Source organism: Triticum dicoccoides, chromosome 1A, assembly GCF_002162155.2.
Source record: "Triticum dicoccoides isolate Atlit2015 ecotype Zavitan chromosome 1A, WEW_v2.0, whole genome shotgun sequence".
Lineage (NCBI taxonomy): Eukaryota > Viridiplantae > Streptophyta > Magnoliopsida > Poales > Poaceae > Triticum > Triticum dicoccoides.
In genome coordinates this window covers 112,135,189-112,154,587 of record NC_041380.1, presented here as the reverse complement: position 1 = coordinate 112,154,587, position 19,399 = coordinate 112,135,189, and positions in this window count along the sequence as shown.

Below are 19,399 nucleotides of genomic sequence, written 5' to 3'. Positions count from 1 at the left end.
CGAGGAGGCGGGGCGAGGGAGCGGGCCGCGGGGGCCGACTCCGGGCTCCCGGGCCGCGCGGCGGCGGGGTCAGGCGATGTGGGCGCGGCGCCACATGGTGGTGCGGGATTTGCCCGGGTGGGGCGGCGGACGTGTCCGGCCGGGGACGGACGTGTCCGGCCGGCGTGAGGTGGATTTTTCTAGGGTTTCAGGGAGGGGATCCGAGATTTGGAACGGAGGGGTCTTTATATAGACATAGAGGGAGCTAGGAGAGTCCAAATGAGGTACGGTTTTCGGCCACGCGATCGTGATCGAACGATCTAGATGATGGAGAAGGCTTAGGTGGGTTTTTGGGCCAAATTGGAAGGGTGTTGGGCTGCAACACACATGAGGCCTTTCCGGTCCCTCGGTTAACCGTTGGAGCATCAAACGAAGTCCAAATGATACGAAACTTGATAGGCGGTCTACTGGTAGTAAACCAAGGCCGCTTGGCAAGTCTCGGTCCAATCCGGAAATGTTTAATCCCCACACACGAAAGAAAGGTAAAAATGACCACCGGAGGAGAACGAAGCACCGGAATGCAAAACGGACAACGGGGAAAATGCTCGAATGCATGAGACGAACACGTATGCAAATGCAATGCACATGATGACATGATATGAGATGCATGACAACGATAACAACACACTGAGACAAAAACCCGAACCCGAGAAAATAAAATAACTTAAACGCCGGAAACGGCAAGACTTGGAGTACAAATTGGGAAAGTTACATCCAGGGTGTTACACAGGCTTAGGTCCAGACTTGGGTTTCTTCATTAGAGAAGCAACTTGTTTGCCGTTCTTCTTGAAGTTCCCCTTCTTCCCTTTGCCCTTTCTCTTGAAACTAGTGGTCTTGTCAACCATCAACACTTGATGTTTTTCTCGATTTCTACCTTCGCCAATTTTTTCATCACGAAGAGCTTGGGAATCGTTTCCGTTATCCCTTGCATATTATAGTTCATCACAAAGTTCTACTAACTTGGTGATGGTGACTAGAGAATTCTGTCAATCACTATTTTATCTGGAAGATTAACTCCCACTTGATTCAAGCGATTGTAGTACCAAGACAATCTGAGCACATGCCCACTGCTTGAGCTATTCTCCTCCATCTTTTAGCTATAGAACTTGTTGGAGACTTCATATCTCTCAACTCGGGTATTTACTTGAAATATTAACTTCAACTCCTGGAACATCTCATATGGTCCATGACGTTCAAAACGTCTTTGAAGTCCCGATTCTAAGCTGTTAAGCATGGTGCACTAAACTATCAAGTAGTCATCATATTGAGCTAGCCAAACGTTCATAACGTCTGCATCTGCTCCTGCAATAGGTCAGTCACCTAGCGGTGCATCAAGGACATAATTCTTCTGTGCAGCAATGAGGATAAAGCTCAGATCTCGGACCCAGACCGCATCATTGCTACTATCATCTTTCAACTTAGTTTTCTCTAGGAACACATATAAAACATAGGGAAGCAATAACGCGAGCTATTGATCTACAACATAGATATGCAAATACTATTAGGACTAAGTTCATGATAAATTAAAGTTCAATTAATCATATTACTTAAGAACTCCCACTTAGAAAGACATCCCTCTAATCTTCTAAGTGATCACGTGATCCAAATCAACTAAACCATAACCGATCATCACGAGAAATGGAGTAGTTTTCAATGGTGAACATCACTATGTTGATCATATCTACTATATGATTCACGCTCACCTTTCGGTCTCAGCGTTTCGAGGCCATATCTGCATATGCTAGGCTCGTCAAGTTTAACCTGAGTATTCTGCGTGTGCAAAACTGGCTTGCACCCGTTGTAGATGGACGTAGAGCTTATCACGCCCGATCATCATGTGGTGTCTGGGCACGACAAACTTTGGCAATGGTGCATACTCAGGGAGAACACTTTTATCTTGAAATTTAGTGAGAGATCATCTTATAATGCTACCATCATAACTAAGCAAAGTAAGATGTATAAAAGATAAGCATCTCATGCAATCAAAATATGTGATATGATATGGCTATCATCATCTTGTGCCTTTGATCTCTATCTCCAAAGCATCGTCATGATCTCCATCGTCATCGGCATGACACCATGATCTCCATCATCTTGATCTATATCAATGTGTCGTCACATGGTCGTCTCGCCAACTATTGCTCTTGCAACTATTGCTATCGCATAGCAATAAAGTAAAGCAATTATTTGGCGCTTGCATCTTATGCAATAGAGAGACAACGATAAGGCTTTTGCCAGTTGCCGATAACTTCAACAAAACATGATCATCTCATACAACAACTTATATCTCATCACGTCTTGACCATATCACATCACAACATGCCCTGCAAAAACAAGTTAGACGTCCTCTACTTTGTTGTTGCAAGTTTTACATGACTGCTACTGGGCTTAGCAAGAACCGATCTTACCTACGCATCAAAACCACAATGATAGTTTGTCAAGTTGGTGTTGTTTTAACCTTCGCAAGGACCGGGCATAGCCACACTTGCTTCAACTAAAGTTGGAGAAACTGACACCCGCTAGTCACCTGTGTGCATAGCATGGCGGTAAACCAGTCTCGCGTAAGCGTACGCGTACTGTCGGTCCGGGCCGCTTCATCCAACAATACCGCCGAACCAAAGTGTGACATGCTGGTAAACAGTATGACTTATATCGCCCACAACTCACTTGTGTTCTACTCGTGCATATGACATCTACGCATAAAACCTGTGTGACGCCCCGAGACCATTGCGCCAGGTGTCTTCCGGTGTTTCGCTGTTGTTGCCATGTCATTTGCCTGCGTGTTGCATTTCATCATGTCATCATGTGCATTGCATCATCATGTTTTCAAAACATGCATCCGTCCGGGTTCCCCCAGTTCTGTCCGTTGTCCGTTCTGAGCCCAACCACACTCGCACGCGCCCGCAGCATGTCTGATATATTATTTTATAAGTGGCTAGAAAATGTTCTCGGATTGGGTTGAAAGTTGGCATGTGGTGTTGTTATAGTGTTAGTAGGTAGCCTGCCAAGTTTCATAGCTTTCGGAGTTCGTTTGATAGCCCAACCGTTAAACTATAGCGGCAGTATAGCCGGTCAATCGTCGGACGTTTTCGGTCTCCGGAAACCCTGCCGGTCTGCATCTCTCCCCTCTTCTCTCAGCCCAACCCGCTCTCCACAATCCACCTAGGCCCATGCCTACCCTCTCTGCACAGTGCATCGAACCCCTCGCGCACGTCCGAAGTTGTCCCGGACCAGACCCGAGCAGTCGTCACCATTGGATCCGGATCAACCCCAAACATCTACAAAATGTCTCCGTTTTCTTATTTGGGCGCCCTAGCCTATTTTTCCTGATCGTCCGATTATGATCGGAGGGACGGTTTAGCCCGTGCCCAAATCCCCTTGCTATATAAAGTAGACCCTAACCCTAAAACGTAGGGAGCTGTCCCATCCTTCCTATTCTGCGCCGCCACTCAACCCAAATCCTCTCGGGATCCCCTCCCGATCCTTCTCCACACAACCAGCGCCTCCGACCACCTCCCTGGATTTGCATCGCCGACCAACCGCAGCCGCCAGCCTCCCCTGCTCATGCCCCGAGCCTCCCGTCGTCCAGGAGCACGAGCTCCATCGCCTCGCTGCCGCCAACCGGAGTAGCCCGTCATCCCCGTCCTTGCCGAACCTCGCCGCTTCGCCGGATCCCGCCGTCTCGGCCCCGTCCCCGTCGTCCGTACGCGCCTCAAGCTGCGGTCGCCTTCGTCCCCGCAACCCCCGAGCTTCGCGCAGGGAATCGTTCGAGCTCCTCTCGTGGCCCTGTGTCCCTTCATCTCTGCCTCCTTCCAGCCAGCCGTCGCCGGCCAAGCCGAGCAGGCAACAGCATCGGCCACTGCCCTCCATGGAGCCCAAGTCACGCCACTGGAGCTCCATCCCCGCGCCCGATTTGCTCCAAGCCGCGCCGCCGGCCAAGTCCCTCGACCCACCCACCGGAGCCACCTCCTTGCTGTCCCCGGCGCCGTCGCGCACCTGCTTCCTCTGCTTCGAGGACGAGGCCAGCGCCAAGTCCTCCTCGACTCCCCTGCCTCGGATCCATGCTCGCCGCGCCAAGTTCTGCAGCTGTACAACGCCATCAGGGAGTCGTCGCCCCGCCAAGTCCCTCGCTGGAGTTAGCTCGTCCCCAAGTCCACCGCCGCTTTGCCAAGTCCCTCGACCCGCCTCTACTCGCATGCTTCGCCATGGCCGCCGGCCTCTGTTTTCCCGCTGTGAGCAACTTCCTCCATAACCGAAGCTTCGATCTTTTCCTAGATCCGTTCTGGCATGTAGAGGTTATTTAGAGTTGCCACTATGTTCCACCGCAAGCATATCAGCTAGCCCAGTGGCTAGCGCAGCCTCTATCCATTCAAGGGGTCTAGGGTTCGAGTCCCAGCCACCCCAATTTTTGCTTAGTTCTTCCTGTTATTTTGCACTCCCACATCTGCTTCGGGCCAGATCTGCTGCTGGGCTTGCACAGTGCATAGATTTGGCCCGTGTTGCTTTTTTCCTGCCAGGACGAATTTTCCTATTATCTAGAGAACTGCATATTTACAGTTTACCCCTCCATGTTCATGCATTAATAACTCTTGAATCGTGCATCGGTTTAAAATGGTTTAAATATATAAAATGCTTAGTTTTTCATCTAGTTTCATAATATGCCACTTTCATCTATGTTTAAAATGTTTAAAATGATGTTTGCTTATATTTGCCTATTGCCATGTTAAAATGATTTAATTCATAACTAAATAACCGTAGCTCTGTTTTTAACAAACTTTATATGTAAATGGGGTAGAAAATTGCCTAGTTTAACATGGTGCACACATCTTGTATGTTTAACAACTATAAAATTGGGTTTAGGGCAGAACAGCACCAAACCTAAAATATGCACATGAGGAGTTTCCGGACTTGTTGTTTGTTGTTCCGGCCTCATTTAAACTTGCCTAGATAGGTAGGTTTCATTTTCGTCACCCTCTTGCCATGCTAACAACATTTAATCTTGTTGGGTACATAAATGAGAGAGAACTAAATAAGTCATGTGGTGTTTTCTTCAATATGCAACTCCGTTGCATAATGAGCTCCACTTAATTTGTAGGATTGTTTGTGCACTTTGCCATGCCATGCTTCTTGCATCATAATTGTTTGTGCATCATGCCATGTCTATGTCGTGGTTGTTTACTATGTTGTGTGCTTCTTTCCGGTGTTTGCTTCTTCGGGTTGATTCCGGTAACGTCGCGTTTGTGAGGACCCGTTCGTCTACGTCCGTTTGTCTTCTTCAGGGACTCGTTCTTCTTCCTTGCGGGATTTCAGGCAAGATGACCATACCCACGAAATCACTTCTATCTTTGCTTGCTAGTTGCTCGCTCTTTTTCTATGCCTATGCTGCGATACCTACCACTTGCTTATCATGCCTCCTATATTGTTGAACCAAACCTCTAACCCACCTTGTCCTAGCAAACCGTTGTTTGGCTATGTTACCGCTTTGCTCAACCCCTCTTATAGCGTTGTTAGTTGCAGGTGAAGATTGAAGTTTGTTCCTTGTTGGAACATGGAGATGTTGTTCCTTGTTGGAACATGTTTACTTGTTGGGATATCACAATATCTCTTATCTAATTAATGCATCTATATACTTGGTAAAGGATGGAAGGCTCGACCTTATGCCTGGTGTTTTGTTCCACTCTTGCCGCCCTAGTTTCCGTCATATTGGTGTTATGTTCCCGGATTTTGCGTTCCTTACGCGGTTGGGCTATAATGGGAACCCCTTGACAGTTCGCCTTGAGTAAAGCTCTTCCAGCAATGCCCAACATTGGTTTTACCATTAGCCACCTAGCCTTTTCTTTTCCCTTGGGAGTCGCGCTCCTGAGGGTAATCATTATTTTATCCCCTAGGCCAGTGCTCCTCTGAGTGTTGGTCCAAACTAGAGTCCTGTGCAGCACCCCCTCGGGGAAACTCGAGGTTTAGTTTTAGTTGTATGGAGCGCTCATCTGAGTGTGCCCTGAGAACGAGATATGTGCAGCTCCTATCGGGATTTGTCGGCACATTCGGGCGGTGATTCTGGTTTAGTTTTACCCTGTTGAAATGTCTTGTAGAACCGGGATACCGAGTCTGATCGGAAAGTCTCGGGAGGAGGTCTATTCACCGTGAGAGCTTGTGATGGGCTAAGTTGGGACACCCCTGCAGGGATTTGAACTTTCAAAAGCCGTGCCCGCGGTTATGGGCAGATGGGAATTTGTTAATGTCCGGTTGTAGAAAACCTGAAGTTGACGTTAATTAAAATGCATCAACCGCGTGTGTAACCGTGATGGTCTCTTTCCGGCGGAGTCCGGGAAGTGAACACGGTGTTGGAGTTATGCTTGACATAGGTTGTCTAGGATCACTTCTTGATCATACTTTTATCGACCGTGCTTTGCCTTCTCTTCTCGCTCTCATTTGCGTATGTTAGCCACCATATATGCTAGTCGCTTGCTGTAGCTCCACCTCATACCTTTACCTTACCCATAAGCTTAAATAGTCTTGATCGCGAGGGTGCGAGATTGCTGAGTCCCCGTGACTCACAGATACTTCCAAAACCAGTTTGTAGGTGCCGATGAGTCCGCGCAGATGACGCAACCCAGCTCAGGAGGAGCTCGTTGAAGATCTTGTCCTTTGTCTTGCTTCATTCTAGTTGATCAGTAGTGGAGCCCAGTTGGGGTCGATCGGGGACCTTTGTCGCATTTGGGGTTCTTCTTTTATTTTGGCTCCGTAGTCAGGCCCTGTTTGTATTTGGTTGATGTAATGCTTTATTCATGTAATATGTGTGAAGTGGCGATTGTAAGCCAACTATGTATCTCTTTCCCTTATGTATTACATGGGTTGTGTGAAGATTACCTCACTTGCGACATTGCTTTCAATGCGGTTATGCCTCTACGTCATGCTTCGACACGTGGGAGATATAGCCGCATCGAGGGCGTGACAACCTGGCTCGGATGCCACTGTTGGGGAACGTAGTAATTTCAAAAAATTTCCTATGCACACGCAAGATCATAGTGATGAGTAGCAACAAGAGGGGAGAGTTTTGTCCATGTACCCAAATAGACCAAAAGCGAAAGCGTTAGCACAACGCGGTGATGTAGTCGTACGTCTTCACGATCCGACCGATCCAAGTACCAAACGCACGGCACCTCTGAGTTCAGCACACGTTCATCACAATGACGTCCCGCGAACCCCGATCCAGCAGAGCTTCACGGGAGAGTTCCGTCAGCACAACGGCGTGATGACGGTGATGATGTTGCCCGACGCAGGGCTTCGCCTAAGAACCACTACGATATGACCAAGGTGGAATATGGGGGAGGGGGGCACCGCACACGACTGGGAGAGATCAACAGATCAACTTGTGTGTCTAGAGGTGCCCCCCTGCCCTCGTATATAAAGGAGCAAGGGGGGAGACCGGCCGGCCCTCTATGCGCGCGCCAGGAGGAGGAGTCCTCCTAGTAGGAGTAGGAGTCCTCCTAGTAGGAGTAGGACTCCCCTTTCCTACTCCTACTAGGAGGAGGAAAGGAAGGAGGAGAAGGAGAAGGAAGGAGAGGGAGGAAAAGGAGGAAAGGGGGGCCGCCCCCTAGTCCAATTCGGTTTGGGCTAGGGGGGCCGCGCGCCCTACCTCCTCTCTTCCACCACTTGGCCCATGAGGCCCATTACTTCTTCCTCGTATTCCCGTAACTCCCCGGTACCCCCGAAAATACCCGAATCACTCGGAAGCTTTAATACAATCGTCACCGAAACTTTAAGCGTGCGGACCCTACGGGTTCGAGACACGTCTCCGGCCAATAACCAATAGCAGAACCTGGATGCTCATATTGGCTCCTACATATTCTACAAAGATCTTTATCGGTCAAACCGCATAACAACATACATTGTTCCCTTTGTCATCGGTATGTTACTTGCCCGAGATTCGATCGTCGGTATCTCAATACCTAATTCAATCTCGTTACCGGCAAGTCTCTTTACTCGTTCCGTAATACATCATCCCGCAACTAACTCATTAGTTGCAATGCTGGCAAGGCTTTAAGTGATGTGGATTACCGAGAGGGCCCAGAGATACCTCTCCGACAATCGGAGTGCCAAATCCTAATCTCGAAATACGCCAACCCAACAAGTACCTTTGGAGACACCTGTAGAGCACCTTTATAAGCACCCAGTTACGTTGTGACGTTTGGTAGCACACAAAGTGTTCCTCCAGTAAACGGGAGTTGCATAATCTCATAGTCATAGGAACATGTATAAGTCATGAAGAAAGCAATAGCAACAAACTAAACGATCAAGTGCTATACTAACGGAATGGGTCAAGTCAATCACATCATTCTCTAATGATGTGACCCCATTAATCAAATGACAACTCATGTCTATGGCTAGGAAACTTAACCATCTTTGATTCAACGAGCTAATCAAGTAGATGCATACTAGTGACACTCTGTTTGTCTATGTATTCACACATGTATTATGTTTCCAGTTAATACAATTCTAGCATGAATAATAAACATTTATCATGAAATAAGGAAATAAATAATAACTTTATTATTGCCTCTAGGGCATATTTCCTTCACCGAATCCCAACTCAACGCTTAAAGGAGAAGAAGATTTGTTCTCAAGTTAGGTTCTGTAGCTATGGTTCATACTCCTTTGCTCTTGCATTAATGTATTTACTCATACCAACTATTTTCAAATTTGAAGGATGGAATTGAAACTCCAATGGCGCAACATGAATGTTTTAAACCTGTTTCTTTAACTGGTTTGCTGTTGTAACCTACTCTATGTTGATTTCAGTTTCAATTGAATAAACGGTTATGTTCTCATGTCATGCACATTACAAGTGTTGTTATTGCTCTATAGTTACCCACACTTATATTCTGTCTATTCTGCTTTGTCTTGAACAAATATTATTTGAACTGTGTCTCTATCTTGATTTGGCAACAAAAACTAGAATGATATAGGCCATAAAGTGACCATGGTACATAGATATATCTTTGTTTCATGTTGTTATCCTCTCCACTTTACTACTGAACTCATTTACCAAAATGAGTTTCATATACAACATGGTAAACCTGTGATGTCTCTGCTTGTTTCTCTTTTAGAACGTGGACAAAATATTGGAGAACAGTACCGCGTTATCCAATGGTAAAGGAAGTAATGCAGATAAGGTTCAAGATAGTGAGACATCCCTGTTGGTCTCCAAGAAAGCTGATAAAAACTATCTTGACGACAGTGAGGGAACCCAAAAGTCCTGTCTTGATGTAGTGTTCGAGTTATTGGCCACTACTGCTGGCACAAGCTCTTCGAACTCGCTGCCAGAATCAGTTCGTCTTCTTGAGTCTCAACTTCAAGTTGAAAGACATCGATCAGATGTGCTGCGATAGGAAGCTGAAGGACTGAGGAAGTCCCTGCAGAATTCAGATGCATATTTTCTTGTGCAACAGCAAGCGCTGGAGGATTTAAGCGCCAAACAAGAGAAAGTTAATAAGCTTGCTAAGCATCTTGCCAGCATTATGGGTACCCAGGATATTGTTTCTTGAGATCTTCTGAAGTGGTTTCAGTTCTGGATTTGTTTTGCTGCGGTGTTTATTTGTGCTGGTCGCTAACTTTGACAACCAGTGTATATGATATGCTGCTTTGTTCCCTATATTTGCACTGGTGGCGAACTTTGATGCCTAGTGGATGTAATATGCGTAATAGCAGTGATAGCCTAGCATTAGTTGCTTGCTTATTTATTTCCTTGTTGTCTTGTTTATTTGTTTGCTTGTAGTCATTCCTGTTCTTTTTCCGCGGTTAGCTAGTGGCTGCAATAACCTATTTTTTAAAACTAGGCCACAATAACCATGGGCTAATATTTATTGTAGTGACACTGGGCCTCCTACTGGCCGTAGAAACAGTGGGCCTTCTACGGGCCGTAGAAACAATGGGCCTTCTACGGGCCATAGAAACAATGGACCTTCTGCGGGCCGTATCATCAATGGGCCTTATACGGGCCGTATGATCAATTGGCCAAACATGGGCCAAACAGACCGCATTATGGCCGTAAACGGGCTAGAGTTGGAATCATCCGTTCATGGGCCGACCATAACGGGCCATCGTTAATAGGCCGTATTTGATGATGCTATGAAAACGGCCCAACGTATTAACGGACCACAAACGGGCCGACTGTAACCACGGGCCGAATTTGGCCCACAAGCAGAAAATGACAGTAACGGGTTGTAAGTAAATGAATGCTGGAAATGAGCCCAAGAATAAATGGGCTCTGAGAAGGGCGAAAGATAACATGGGCTGGAAACGGCCCAACGGAATAACAGGCCGTTAATGGGTATAAAGTGATACACTGTTCATTACGGGCTAGTTTCACCACGGGCCGTTAATGGGTGTAAAGTGATACACTATTCATTACGGGCCAGTTTCACCACGGGCCGTCAATAGGCCAAGAGTTACATAGGGCCTCATATGGACCAAAAGACGCCATGGGCCATACATGGGCCAGAAGTGAAAACGGGCTGGAATTTGGGTGGCCCAGATGGCGCTACTCGGCCTAATTCGGATAGGGCGTAACGGGCCTTGGGTTAGCGGGCTGTAAATGGGCTATATGCGAACATGCCATTAACAGGCTTTACATGGGCCGGCCCGCCATCTTCTGACCAAGTCAAACCGGCCTGCCTTTTCACAAGAATGGGCCTCTGTTGGGCCGTGCCATGTGTCGACGTATCATAGGCGCCTTCTGTCCAATGAGTGGATGACATCTGTCCCAACGATGAGCCAACACGTGTTTCCTCCCACCAATGATGATTTTACACGTGGAAAATCCCCATTGGTCGGGGCTGTTAACGGGTTATCAGATCCAAAACCCGACCTGATAGCTTAACGGCGTTCCATTACGGTGGATGCCACGTGTCAGTCATCCTTGACGAAAGCACTTCTGTGATGCGGGATTTATTGTCATGGAAGTGGACACTTCCGTGATGATAATTTTGGTAATGTCATGGAACACTTCTACGACAGCACAAGCATGACTATCTTGATTCTGTCATAAAATCATCATGGATGTACATGCATGGCAGAAAATGCGACCTACTGTGACAAACACATATCATCATGGAAGTGTATTTTTTTGTAGTGAAGACCAGGGGGCCCACACCCTAGCCACGAGGGTGGGGGCGCACCCCCTAACTCGTGGCCCCCTGGAGCTCCTCCGACCTTGATGACCCACAAGTATAGGGCTAATATCGTAGTCCTTTCGATAAGTAAGAGTGTCGAACCCAACGAGGAGCAGAAGCAAATGATAAGCAGTTTTCAGCAAGGTATTCTCTGCAAGTACTGAAATAAGTGATAACAGATAGTTTTGTGATGGGATAAATTGTAACGAGCTACAAGTAATAAAAGTAAATAAAGTGCAGCAAGATGGCCCAATCCTTTTGTAGCAAAGGAGAAGCCGGAACAAACTCTTATAATAGGAAAAGCGCTCCCGAGGACACATGGAAATATCGTCAAGCTAGTTTTCATCACGTTCATATGATTCGTGTTCGATACTTTGATAATTTGATATGTGGGTGGACCGGTGCTTCGGTGATGTTCTTACTTGAACAAGCATCCCACTTATGATTAACCTCTATTGCAAGAATCCGCAACTACAACAAAAGTATTAAGGTAAACCTAACCATAGCATGAAACATGTGGATCCAAATCAGCCCCTTACGAAGCAACACATAAACTAGGGTTTAAGCTTCTGTCACTCTAGCAACCCATCATCTACTTATTACTTCCCAATGCCTTCCTCTAAGCCCAAATAATGGTGAAGTGTTATGTAGTCGACGTTCACATAACACCACTAGAGGCTAAACAACATACATCTTATCAAAATATCAAACGAATACCAAATTCACATGACTACTCATAGCGAGACTTCTCCCTTGTCCTTAGGAACGAACGTAATTACTCACAAAGCATATCCATGTTCATAATCAGAGGGGTAATAATATGCATATAGGATCTGAACATATGATCTTCCAGCAAATAAACCAACTAGCATCAACTACAAGGAGTAATCAACACTACTAGCAACCTACTAGCACCAATCCCGGACTTTGAGACAAGAATTGGATACAAGAGATGAACTAGGGTTTGGAGATGAGATGGTGCTGGTGAAGATGTTGATGGAGATTGCCCTCTCCCGATGAGAGGAGCGTTGGTGATGACGATGGTGATGATTTCCCCCTCCGGGAGGGAAGTTTCCCCGGCAGAACAGCTCTGCCGGAGCTCTAGATTGGATCCGCCAAGGTTCCGCCTCGTGGCGGCGGAGTCTCGTCCCGAAAAGTTCCTTCTTATTTTTTTCTCATCGAAATACCTCATATAGGAGAAGATGGGCACCGGAGAGCCACCAGGGGGCCCACGAGGTAGGGGGCGCGCCCTGGGGGGGCGCCCCCCACCCTCGTGAGCAGGGTGTGGGCCCCCTGGCCTTCATCTTTGGCGTGGATTTTTCTTTATTTCTTTTAAGACGTTCCGTGGAGTTTCAGGACTTTTGGAGTTGCGCAGAATAGGTCTCTAATATTTGCTCCTTTTCCTGAACAGAATTCTAGCTGCCGGCATTCTCCCTCCTTATGTAAACCTTGTAAAATAAGAGAGAATAGCCATAAGTATTGTGACATAAAGTGAAATAACAGTCCATAATGCGATAAATATTGATATAAAAGCATGATGCAAAATGGACGTATCAACCCCCCAAAGCTTAGACCTCGCTTGTCCTCAAGCGAAAAGCCGATAACAATAAATATGTCCTCATGTTTAGAGGTAGAGGCATCGATAAAAATAAAATACGGACATGAAGGCATCATGATTATTCATAACAGCAACATATATAGATTTTGTCATATGATTACTTATGTTCAAGTGATGATCTATTCACAATGCAAAAGTATAAATTATAAACCTTATTGGGCTCCGACAAACTATAATTTCAGTCATTGAAGCAATTGCAATTTATCATAACATTGGAAAGAGTCTATGTCAGAGCTAAAAAGCAAGTCCACATACTCAACTATCATTTAGTCCTCCATAATTGCTAATACTCACGCGATACTTGTGGTTACGGTGTTTTAATCAGACACAGAGAAAGATAAGACCTTATAGTTTTTCCCCACAACCTTTTACCTCAAGGGTAATGTCAACGATAATGGTTCATGCTCCCCTACATCCAATTATATATATATATATATCATGTTCTTTCCAACATGCTGAGCTTGCCAAAGGATAAAATGAAAAAGAAAAGGTGAAGATCACCATGACTCTAGCATAAGGTAGAAGATAATAATAAAGGATAGGCCCTTCGCAGAGGGAAGCAGAGGTTGCCATGCACTTTTATGGTTGGATATATAAAATCTCAATGCGAAAGAACGTCACTTTATATTGCCCCTTGTGATATGAACCTTTATTATGCTGTCCATCGCTTTTATTACTTCCACATCACAAGATCGTATAAAGCTTATTTCTCCCACACCAATCAATCATACATATTTAGAGCAATTTTTATTGCTTGCACCAATGACAACTTACTTGAAGGATCTTACTCAATCCATAGGTAGATATGGTGGACTCTCATGGCAAAACTGGTTTAAGGGTATTTGGAAGCACAAGTAGTATTTCTACTTGGTGCTGAGAATTTGGCTAGCATGAGGGGGAAAGGCAAGCTCAACAAGTTAGAGGATCCATGACAACATACTTTATCTCAGATATAAGAAAGACATAACTCATTACGTTGTCTTCCTTGTCCAACATCAACTCTTTAGCATGTCATACTTTAATGAGTGCTCCCAATCATAAAAGATGTCAATGCTAATATATCTATATGTGAAAACCTCTATTTCCTTATTACTTCCTATTAATTGCAACAATGACCAAAGCTATGTCTGCCAACTCCCAACAACTTTTAATCATCATACTCTTTCTATGTGAAGTCATTACTCTCAATAAGATCAATATGAACTTTTTGTTTCTTTTTATTCTTTTTCTCTTTTCTTTTATTCACCCAAGATCATGGCAAAATAATCAAGCCCTTGACTCAACACTAATCTTTATTATATATAGCTCACGGACTCGATTACATAGAGAGATCATAAAGGAAAACTCAAAACTAGATCAAGATACTACTAATAGGATCGGACTAAGAAAAACGGTAAAGATAAGAGTTGTGATTGTGATACGATATCGGGGCACCTCCCCCAAGCTTGGCAGTTGCTAAGGGGAGTGCCCATACCCAGATACTCAATTCTTCTTTCTTGGAGGAGACGGCGAAGGTGTTGTTGATGACACGGGCTTGTCATCCATCTTCCAAGGCATAGGTTCACCATCATAGAAAGATGATCGAGTCTCCGGAATCCTCAAATCTGCAGCCAAACTCATTCTTTTGAATCTATATTCATACTCACAGTTTTGGTTTTGAAGGTCATAGACTTGGGCTTGGAGGTGCTCGATCTTCTCATATAGCTTGAAGATGGCTTCCTCGGTATTCTTGGCATCCGGCTTGTAATTGTTAGTGAACTCCGCGAGCATCATGTGGATAGTGTTGATTCCACGCTTCACCATCCCCTGGCACTTGAAAACTTGTTGCCCCAATGCTTCGAGCCTCGTCTCTATGATTCCGGTCCCTTTGGTCCCTCTTCATCGCGGATGTGCAGCAACCCATCACGCAACTCAATGGTTTGAGGGTGTCGCAGCACCTCCGCGAGGTAAGGGTTGATAACTGAGGGAGTCCTAGATTAGGGGGTCTCCGGACAGCCAGACTATATCCTTTGGTCGGACTGTTGGACTATGAAGATACAAGATTGAAGACTTCGTCTTGTGTCCGGATGGGACTCTACTTGGCATAGAAGGCAAGCTAGGCAATACGGATATGTATATCTCCTCCTTTGTAACCGACCTTGTGTAACCCTAGCCCTCTCCGGTGTCTATATAAATCGGAGGGTTTTAGTCCGTAGGACAACATAAAATCATACCATAGGCTAGCTTCTAGGGTTTAGCCTCTCTGATCTCGTGGTAGATCTACTCTTGTACTACCCATATCATCAATATTAATCAAGCAGGACGTAGGGTTTTACCTCCATCAAGAGGGCCCGAACCTGGGTAAAACATCGTGTTCCCTGCCTCCTGTTACCATTCGGCCTAGACGCACAGTTCGGGACCCCCTACCCGAGATCCGACGGTTTTGACACCGACATTGGTGCTTTCATTCAGAGTTCCGCTGTGCCGTCATCATCAGGAAGGATGCCTCATCCCGTATTTAAAGACGGCACTGTTGCTAATTGAGCTTTGGTTGTCGGCCAAACTCTCCGGCTAGGTGGTTTTCTTATGACCGCCTGTTTGGCCGCTGCGCCGATGATGACTTCTCGGGTCATCAAAAGCAATCTTCACGTCAACTCGGAACTCGCCGAGCAGTTAGATCCAATGGAGCTTTCTTCCCTAAACGAGCTCTTGGATCACATCGCCGCCCTGGGAGTCGCTACAGACTACGATCAGATTGGGCCTAAACCCGATCTGAGAGAGATCAACTCTCCCCAGGTCACCCATCATATTGCAGTGGTGGAGGAACAATGCGGCAACCTTTCCTCTATCCTGGGGACCAAATATGTCCAGATTCCTGAGCTCTCCGAGCCGGATGCCCGTTCGCGGGAGGACAACATCCAATCCCTGAACTTAGAGTCAGGCAGCGGGCCAGGATTATCGGGTCACACCCCGGAACCGGAACTTTCAAAATTGGAAATTCCTCTGCCCCTGGATCCCAGATCAGGTGAGGGTTTGGATCCAATTCCACCCACCCACCCAAACATAAGCGATCTTTCCCACATCAGGCAAGAGCCCCAGGAAACAGTACATCACTATTGGGCCAGATTCCTCCTTGCGATGAACAAGGTTAAGGACTGTCGTGAGGAAGACGCAATCCTATTTTTCTGCAAAAATTGCACGGACAAGGGAATCCTTAACGCCATAAGTCGCCGTGAGATAACACGCTTCGCTGACTTGGCGTCCATAGTACAAAAATACTGTGCGATGGAAAGTGCCTGGAAAACCGAAGTAAACTTTTGGGATAATCCGGCCATGAATACAAACCCAGTCCAAAATAAAAGGGTGCATTATCACAATACACCCGGGTTAACTACCAAAAAGCGAAAACCCTCTACAAGGCAAGGAACCGTACTGGAGGGATGGCTCAACGGACCCTGCAAAATTCATAGTACAACAGATACAATACCAACACACAGCCTTAGAGCATGTTGGATTCTCCGGCAGGTGGCCAAAAGTGGTGAGGATCTACTTCTCCGAAATACCACAGAGCACCATCCCTTGGACAACAATACGGTGTTAACAGTGTTCGAGACCTTTGCGTCAAATAATAGGGACAAGCGAACACTCCGCAGCATGGCCGAAATCTGCCATGTAGCAGCAACAAATCCATGGAGTGGCACGACTATTACCTTCAATGCCAGTGATGAACCCAAATTCCGAACAGCCCGAGCACCATCCGCACTGGTCCTCAGTCCAATCGTGGACAGCTTTCGACTCACCAAGGTACTCATGGACGGCGGCAGCGGATTAAACCTCATCTATGAGGAAACTCTTCAAAAGATGGAAATAGACTGGAGCCGCATTGAGCAAAGTAGCACAACCTTTAGAGGAATCATCCCCAGTCGGGAAGCACACTGTGCTGGGAAAATCACATTAGATGTGGTATTTGGCACACCGGATAATTACAGGTCCGAAGAAATTACATTCCATGTGGCCCCGTTCTGCAGTGGTTATCACACTCTTTTAGGACAGGAGGCATTCACAATCTTCCAAGCCGTACCACATTACGGGTACATGAAGCTCAAATGCCCGGGCCCAACGGAATCATCACTCTTGCCAACGATCCGGACACAGCACTCTGCGCCGAAAACAAAACAGCCGCATTGGCCCTCGAGGCATTATCCGAAGGCCTCTCGGCCGAGGAATTAACTACGCTACGCTCCACAGTGGACATGGACGACGTGATACTCGACAAGAGATCCAAGTCCACCTCTTTTAAACCAGCGGATGAAATAGTCAAATTCCAAGTCCACCCAACGGACCCTACAAAACAGCCTCCATCGGGGCACAGCTAAGCCCCTCTGTGGACGCCGCACTACGGGAGTTCCTGTGCGAGAACTGGGACATATTCGCCTGGCAACCCTTGGACATGCCAGGAATCCCACGCAGGCTGGCCGAGCATAGCCTCAATATCCTAAAGGGATTCAAGACGGTCAAGCAAGCTCTTCGGTGTTTCTCTGAACCTAAGAGACATGCCATGGGAGAGGAACTAGCCAAGTTATTGGAGGCCGGATTTATCAAAGAAATAAAACACCCGGACTGGCTAGCAAACCTGCTGATGGTACCAAAGAAGGACAAATCCTGACGCCTTTGTGTCGACTTCAAAGACCTCAATAAAGCTTTCCCAAAGGATCCCTTCCCCCTCCCATGCATCGATCAAATCATTGATGCTACTGCAGGACACGAGTCATTGTGTTTCCTCGACGCATACTCCGGTTACCACCAAATCAAGATGACGGAGTCCGACCAAGCCGCAACGGCATTCATCACACCATACGGTCCCTTTTGTTTTAACACAATGCCTTTTGGGCTCAAAAACGCCGGCGCAACATATCAGCGCATGATTCAGACATGTCTGGAGAAACAAATCGGCAAAACAGTAGAGGCATACGTAGACAATGTGGTCGTCAAAACCAAACATGTCGACTCTTTGATACATGACTTGAGGCTCACATTCGACAACCTCCGAACATATGACATCAAGCTCAATCCGGAAAAATATGTTTTCGGCGTACCAGCCAGAAAGCTCCTGGGATTCATTGTCTCCAGTAGAGGTATTGAATCTAATCCGGCCAAAATCCGAGTGTTGTCACAGTTGGCTACCCCAACAGACCTCAAACAAATCCAGAAGCTAACTAGATGCGTGGTGGCTCTAAGCCGCTTTATCTCCTGCTTGGGAGAAAAGGCTTTACCCCTTTATCGCCTCCTTCGGCGCACCGAACACTTCGAGTGGACGTACGCGGCCACAGCCGGATTGGAAGAAATAAAGGCCATTCTGGCAACCAACCCGATCCTGGCCACACCAAACATCGGCGAACCAATGATGTTGTATATTGCGGCAACTCATCAAGTTGTAAGCGCGGTGCTCGTTGTCGAACGGGAAGCGGACGGACACAAATTCCCTCTTCAAAAGCCGGTATACTATGAATCCACTGTCCTCACTCCATGCAAATCATGGTACCCGCATTACCAAAAAATAGCATATGCGGTATTCATGGCATCACGGAAACTGCGACGCCTACTTTCAAGAGTGTTCGATTACAGTAGCCTCGGAAGTGCCACTTAATGATATTATCAACAACCGCGACGCTACGGGCCGGATTGCCAAATGGGCCATTGAGCTCCCCCCATTTGACATAACATACAAACCTCGCCGAGCCATTAAATCGCAAGTACTGGCCGACTTCATCGCCGAATGGACGGAGGCCGAACTCCCTAAAAAGTACGGTGCATACTCCAATTGGATCATGCACTTTGACGGTTCTAAAATGCTGGCCGGTCTAGGGTCTGGCGTCGTCCTGACGTCCCCAACCGGAGATACCGTTCGATACATACTACAAATATTGTATACAGATTCCAACAATGCAGCCGAATACGAAGCTTTGTTGCAGGTCTTCGGATGGCAGTCTCCGTGGGCATTCAACGCCTGGAGGTGCATGGGGATTCAAACCTCGCAATATCCCAAATAAACGGAGATTTTGACGCTAAGGATCCAAAAATGGCGGCCTATCGAAATGCCGTCCTCAAATGGTCAGCTCGGTTCGAGGGACTCGAATTTCACCATGTGGCTCGGGAAAACAACCAGGCGGTGCACATCCTCGCCTGCATTGATGCAAAACGCGACGTGGTCCCTCCCAACATATTTCTGGAAAGGCTCTTCAAGCCATCCATAGCATGGGAAGGGGACACCGGTAACAATAGTCCGGACCCGGCCAAAATACACGATACCGAACTCTCTGACACAATCGGAGGCTCCGCCACCGAAATAACACCTTCAGCCCACGAAATAATGGCCATTCTTGTCCCGTGGACAGAACCATTCCTGGCCTACCTAACTAGACAGGAACTTCCAGAGGACCAAAATGAGGCACACTGCATAGTGCGGCGATCCAAGGCCTACAGGGTCCATGAGGGAGAATTGTACAAAAAAAGCACTACCGGAGTCATTCAAAGGTGCATCTCCAAAGAGGAAGGCTGGAATCTTTTGGCAGAAATTCATGCCAGACTCGGC